This window comes from Ambystoma mexicanum, chromosome 10 (genome assembly GCF_040938575.1).
Source record: "Ambystoma mexicanum isolate Mex_15411 chromosome 10, UKY_AmexF1_1, whole genome shotgun sequence".
NCBI lineage: Eukaryota > Metazoa > Chordata > Amphibia > Caudata > Ambystomatidae > Ambystoma > Ambystoma mexicanum.
Genome location: NC_090932.1, coordinates 1,012,753,543 through 1,012,760,824, shown reverse-complemented (window position 1 = coordinate 1,012,760,824; position 7,282 = coordinate 1,012,753,543).

The following is a 7,282-nucleotide window of genomic DNA, read 5'->3' as shown; positions in this document are numbered from 1 at the left end:
AGTATTGACCCAGTCTGACGGCAACTGTGGGTGTGAGGGAGGGTACTGAGTATTGTGGAGTATTGTCTATTATTGTTATAGTGAGTAGGAACAGGAGCGGAGGTAGAAGTTCTTTTTCCATGTTTAGGGCACATTCGGTCTTCGAGGTAAAAGGTTCTGGTGAATAACCTAGACTATTGACTCAAGGGCTTGGATGACAAAAGTTATGTAAATAAGATATTCCTGTGGGTTGGGTTTTATAGCTCGGGTCATAGATGATGGTATTCCTGTGAGGCTTAGCAAGAGAGCTAGCCTAGATTGGGGAAGGTGAGCTGGCTGGTTAAGTCTCCTGGAGTGAGGTGTTTCACACGTTAGGAGAAGCAACCGGTGCAGTTCGATCACAAGAGAATATTGGTATACTCTGCCTGGAGTGCAGGAAGACAGCTATTACAGTGTGCATGCAATATTTGATTTACCTACATTATTTTGGTAGCTTGGTGACATCACCCTTAGGGTTGCATATAGGACACCGCGAGCAGTGGCGTAACACAAAATGTGGGGGCCCCCCTGCGAGACCTCCCAATGGGGGCCCCCTAAACTCCGCCCCAACATAGGTATGCCCCGCCCACCAGTTTAGACCATGCCCACCACGATATGCTCCGCCCATACACATTTGCTCCACTCGTATATTTACGAGCCATTCGTCCCACTCATACCTTGACGAGCATCTGCACTCAAGTACAATGTTCTCACCCTTATTTCTCCCTGCACTTCTCCCTCTCCCCGTTTTTCTCCTTCTCACTCTCTCTCTTCTCTTTCCCTCCCTCGCTCTCTCTCCCCCACCCACTCTCTCTCGGTTTCCCTTTCTCTCTCGCTGTCTTTCTATCAGGCCAAGAGGTGCCTTTCCGGTGCACCTCGTCAGCCGGTTCTAAACTGCACACCCAGACTAGATGTTCTAGTAGTCAACCCCACCAGAGGAATCAGGCCGGTAAATAAATGAAGAAACACGTCACATGCGCAAAACTAGCAGTCCCATGATTACATGATTGTCTTTTGAACTTTAGCGCGTGCCTGCTCTTCTCTGCGCTTGGCTTTGTCGGTATACCTACCCTCTGCTACACGTAGCTCTGCTTCATCAACTTCTACCGTCCACACACCCCACCCTACCATATACGTCATATAAGGTAAAAAACAAAGAACATCTTGTTTTCTAGCAACGAACCCATTCACATGTGTATCAAGTCAAGTCCTAAAAATTAAAGTGGGGGACTCATCAACAAATGCAATAGGAGGTGATGTCACCAGAAATTAGCATATCAAGGTGAAATATGCACATTTCATTAAATTGGCTTTGCATAACCACCCAAATTAAACAGGACAAATGGCATTTGTCTTTCATAAAATCAACAAACACACAAAAGTTATGAGGGGATATTTTCTTCGAATAGTGTTTTTGAAAATTTTAAAAGGTGTGAATGTTTTAAACTTCAAGAACCAATAAAAATGTTTTCCCTGGGACTTGCAGTACCGAAATGAAACATTTCATCTTTATTTCTTTGCCATTTTTCATCAAGTTATATAGTGCAGTGGTGAAGTGTCTGGCCTACAAACCTGACAACTGTGGTGTGATCACTAAGGTCGGATTTAATTCATGAATTCAAAGAGGACATTCAATAGCTGGGGGGGACTGAGTACACCACCTGAATAAAGTGGGTGGACTCCGTCCCCCATAGTGGTTTTTAAAACTTTAAATGGTGTGCATGTTTTAAACTTCAAGAACCAATACAAATGTTTTCCCTAGGACTTGCAGAACCGAAATAAAACATTTCACCTTTAGTTGTTTGTCATTTTTCATCAAGTTATAAAGTGCAGTGGTGAAGTGTCTGGCCTACAAACATAATTAACAAAACTGATTAAGTGCGTGCAGCATGTCCTTTGCAATGATTTGCAAAACGTTTTTTTGGGGGGTGACGTTTCCCCCTGTAAAACGTTTTTGTGAATCAGGGCAGGGCAGCAGGCCCATAATATTTTACACTCTCAACCAATAAAAAGCACCATTTCCAACAGGCTTACGTTACACATGTATAGTAGACATGGTTGTCCCTTAACTCAATGTACAGTCATAATTTACTACCACACGTAGGAGTAGCTTTTGCATGGCACCTGTAACAGGCTAATTTCAAATGACGCTCTCAATAGCACGACGCAGACTGCCTTTGTGACCACGTTTGTCTTCACCGCCTGCTCAACCGCATATGAGGTATTTTCTGGGTGATGTGGAAAAATGCATGCGACTATGTGCTATTTGTAGCTCACTGTCCCTTTTTAACTGCCTCGGTCAGAAAATACTCCTCGGTCACTGCGTGCAATCAGTAACAACGGCCTTCATGTGGGAATATGGCGCCAATATTGCGCCCATCCTTACAGGGATTCCTGATGGATTATCAAAGGCAGTGAGAATTCCGTAGGCATTCAAGCCTCTCCACATTCACCAAAATAGATGGGATATACATGCTGTTGCTTGAGGAAACCCAAAGAGCGTATTTCCCACTCTTATCCCATCAGAGAAAGCTTAAACAAAATGGCTCTGATCATCGAAAATGCACCGAAAATGTGTACCCGCGTTTTTTTACTGATCCCTGCAATTTTAAAGCACTATTGAGAATGTTAATTTAAAATGAGGCTATACATCCTTACCTTTGCCAACCATAGCCATGAAGTCCGTGAATATTGTTGCGGGTCTCCTATTTGACAACCACACGTCATTCGCTATATAATCACGTAAACATAGGCGGATGCATGGTAATGGTGATTTTAAAAAAAGGATAATCTCGGATCGAATTTAGATAATGCGTGAGGAATAATGAACAGTGTTAATGCATCTCCTTCGAATAGGTGTTGCCAAGGTACTTTTCTCCGCAGGGCCTGCACTTTCTTTTTTATTTTTGATGGTTTTCTGGTTTCATATTCTAATGGCATTTAGTTACGGGAGGTAATATTTCTCAAGCAGCTATTGATAATTGCACACATTCAGAAGCGCACAGACCGAATAATGTACAGCATTAAAGGCGTAAGATCAGTTGAGTTTTCAAACGGATGAATTAACATGAGCTGCTCTGGCGTGCTCTGCTAACCGTGGAGCGTTATTTAAAATCACGCAAGATTAAAAGGACGACCCCGTGAAATTCCACATTAGGCCTATGGATTTGGAACAACATCGAAGGAAATGTAAAATAAACCCCATTTCAGACAGGTCATAGGCCTCAGCAAAACACTGCATGTCGGAATGTGCTGTTGTGACTTGTGCTGTGGCAGAGAAACGTGGACGTGCTTGCGAGCACCCCTCCCTATCCTAGCCCGGCCAATAGAGTCACGCATGCACCATCATAGTAAGGCTGCCCCTGCTGCTAAGTTAAAATAAAAAAATAACTTACCTTAGTTGACGACGAGTCGACGTTAGTGAAGTCCCAAGTTCCGACCTTTCAAACTGAAGCCTCAGTAGATCCTGCCTGCCGAATTACAATGGATTACCACCCGGGCCGGCAACACACACTATAATCCAGTGTCTCACTACAATCATGCGTAGTGTGTCAGAGTGCGGGCCGTGTGACTCGCTCTCGGCTCGTGCGGAGGCAGGGCTAGCTTGCCAGCTGCGCATGCGCTTTGCAGCATGATGCAGCCCACACGCAGGCTCAGCTCAGCAAATCTGCAAGGCAAGTTCGTGTGCCTGCCTGAGCCTGCCGAGCGACAGTAACTGTGAGTGTGACCACTGCATCCCAGGCGCCGGGTCCACTGCAGACAGTGCAGACAGTCAGTGCAGCACCCCAACGGCACCATAGACCCAGAGACAGAGGGCCAGACCGTAGTCTCTCTGGGTTATATGGTGCCACTGAGGGCTGCTCTGACTGAAAGAACACAGTGATATTGCTCTGCTGGGACTGGGAGAGGCGGCCCCTTTCAGTGACGATGGCGTGGGGGGCCCCTGTTACGCCACTGACCGCGAGTTTGAGACAGTGAGGAGCTAGCATTGGCAACTTTGGATTGGCAGACGAGGTGAACGGGTGGCGGTGCACGCAAGGCGCATGCGCAGGATTGTGGTGGAGGGGCGGTGCACGGAGAACACCTGCTAAATTGTAGATCCAGAGAGGCTTGTAGAAACTGGAAGGTATTATTATTGCATTGTGACTTTTATCACTAAACAGCGGACTATCGACACCCTCGAAATGAGCTCAGGTAAAAGGTATTGATATGTATCAAGGTAACAGGGGGGGGACTAATCCCCTTCAGCATTTGTGTAAGGCACTTCCACCTTATAAGGAAAAGATATGCAAATATAGCATAGAATGGTCCAAAAGTATAGAAGATATATGAACCAAACCATGGCCACCTTGTGGAAGTTTCTACAAAGACGTGCAGCAATTGCTATTGATACACATACAGGGTGTTTATGAGGGGAAGAAATTGACCAAACGCATGGCCATATTCGAGTTGTGGCGCATGTTTCAGGAGGGAGAGGGGGATGCCGCGAGGTGTCTGTGGATGCTAAGCCATCAGGAAGTGAAGGACCAAGGGACCCATCCCTCTGAAACTCCCCTCCGAGTGTAGTATCCGATGATAGAGAGGATGAACAGGGGATGTACCAATGAGGGAACTAAGGGCGGCAGATGGGTATTCAAATCCGACATACAAGCCACCACCATATACTAAGGAAGATAAGCCAAAAGGCGCAGGGCAGCCAGCTAGTGATGCAGGGGCGAGCAGTGAGGCGCAGCAGCGCGCAAAGGAGGAGTTCGAGGGCATAAGTGCAATCAAATGGATAGCAGCACAGGTACTTTTGAAACTTCAAGGGAAGACAAATAGAGAGGCAGAAGGGCGACCAAGGTGATAGAAGGCCTGAAAAGGGACAGCGACATGACAGATTGGGCAGAACTAATGGAAGAGGAGGACAGAAGGGAGAAGGGCAGGGAGATGAGATTAGAACGCGAGGACAGAGAGAGAAGAAGAGTGAAGAAATTGGAGCGGGAAGACTGGGAACAAAGAAGGGAGGAAGAGAGGGAACACTTGGAAAGGGAGCAGGAAGAAAGAATAGAGAGGGATCTCAAGGAAAGGAAGAGAGTGGAAAGGGAGATCAGGGAGAAAAGGGAGAGAGAATTGGAGAAGGTAGAGAGACGGAGAAAGATAGCAGAGCAAGAAAAACATAAGTTAGCAGAGAGGGAATGGAGGAAGTTACAGTTGGACAGACTGGCAAGGAACAAGCGCGCAGGGAGGAGTACGAGCAGTGAGCAATAAGGGCAGTGAGGATGCAGGCAGTGCTGGATAGGGAAAAGAATAGGTGCGAGGAGGACAAACGAGCTGATAGCGCAAACTCACAAGGCAGGAGCGCGACAGAGGGAGGAGGAGCAGGCCTAAGGGCCTGGGCAGGAGGTAGCAAATATGATTCAGTAGACATCGACCTTAGCATGAAACCTAACACAGGTTTGACATCGAGGAGACTACGTTTCCCCAATGATTTTTGTAGCATCATGGACATGTGATCCGAAAATGATGACAAATACAGCGGGGACAGGGGGGAACAGAGACCGCCACAGTCCATGGGTACAGACAAGTGGTAGTCATGGCTATTTAGGACCTACAGTCATGGAGAAGGAGGGGCCAATTCAGAAGAGCAGGCGCGACAGACGCACAACCTTTGCACCATGCATAACACATATGTTAATAGACTAAGGGATCTCCCAGGACGAAGGAGGGGGAGACAGCCATAGCTTGCTCGGGAGGACGATTGTCTAGAGCTTATGACGATAACAGGAGGGTACCTATATTAGAACCAGTAGATGCATGCACAGACAAGAGAGGGCCTCAACAAATCAGACTAACCAGAAGGACACCTGAGGAGGCGACGGCATATTCACAGATGCCTTTATTAGAGAGAGAAGGGGTGAGACCTTAGTATGTGCCATGGAAGTACACAGGCAAGGAGAATGTGAAGTGTAGGTTACCATCATTGAGTGTGGGAGCGGGGAAATGGATTTATGAGATGGAGAAGATGATAGCTGGCCACAAGCTAGCCATGGGTGACGTAAAAGGACTGTTAGTATTGATATTAGGAGACGCAGCCGATGACGTATGAAAAAGGGTGGGGTTCCCAGGGAGACGACACAGAACACAGCACATGACGGGGCACCATTTGCAAACTGCAGGGCAGCAATATGGCAAATAGTACAAACACAATACCCAGACACATCAGACATTGGGGCGGTTACATCACGTAAGTTGAGGGAAGATGAAGATCCTGTGCAATATATTCAGGAGATTCAAAAGCTTTGGCGCATCAAAACTTGAGAACCTTAGGACAAAACAGTAGCAATATTTTATCATATATTAGTGCAGGGACTACCAGAGCCAGCTCAGAAGAGTTTGAAGAAACTAATAGGAATGGAAGCGAAAGGATGGTCAGAGATACAGCTCACGATGGTGCATCGTTGTAGACTATGGCAAGAGAAGGTTAAGCAAAAAGCGGAACACAGGAAGGAAGTTGAAGCAAAACTAGTACAGAGGAAGCTATCCAAGTATGCAATGGAAGGGGCGGTTATAATCAGCCCCATCACACAGACACTGCCGCAGCACCAGTAGCCACAACAGTTCGCACCACCCATGGGGGGAGGATACTTGGGGTGGGGAAATCCACAACAGGGGTTTCGAGGAAGGGGAGGCCTATAAAGGGGGTGTGGCTTTGGGCCACAGATGCATCACAACCAAGGGGGGTTTTCAGGAGGGTTTTGGGGCTTTGGACAGCAGATGCAGCAGAATCTAGGAGATTTTTCAGGGGGATTTCAGGGACAGGGGAGGGAGCCACCACAGGGCTGGACTTATGGGCAGTTGGGGCACATCTCAACAGTGTGTCGATTTAGAGGGGTGCAACAGAATTGGAGAGAGCAGGGCCAGCAGCCGTATCAAGGGGGGGCAGGAAGATTATTATGCACAAGGCCAACAGCCACAAGGGCAGACACAGGGCACAAATCAACAGATGCCACAAGCACAAATATAGGCACCACCAGCACAGATGCAGGTACCACCGATGGCAGCACCATTACCACATTATTTACAAGCCCCACAGATTAGAGGGAGCACACAACAATTAGCACAGATGACACACGAGCACATGTAGACAAAGTAGCAACAGTTCCTGTTTGACAGCTGGGAGGAGTTACCATGGTGGGGAACAACCCCTTTACAGTAAACGGGTTATCCATGTACCCCCCAACAGGACAGCCCACAGACGAACTTGATGTGTCCCATCCTGTCG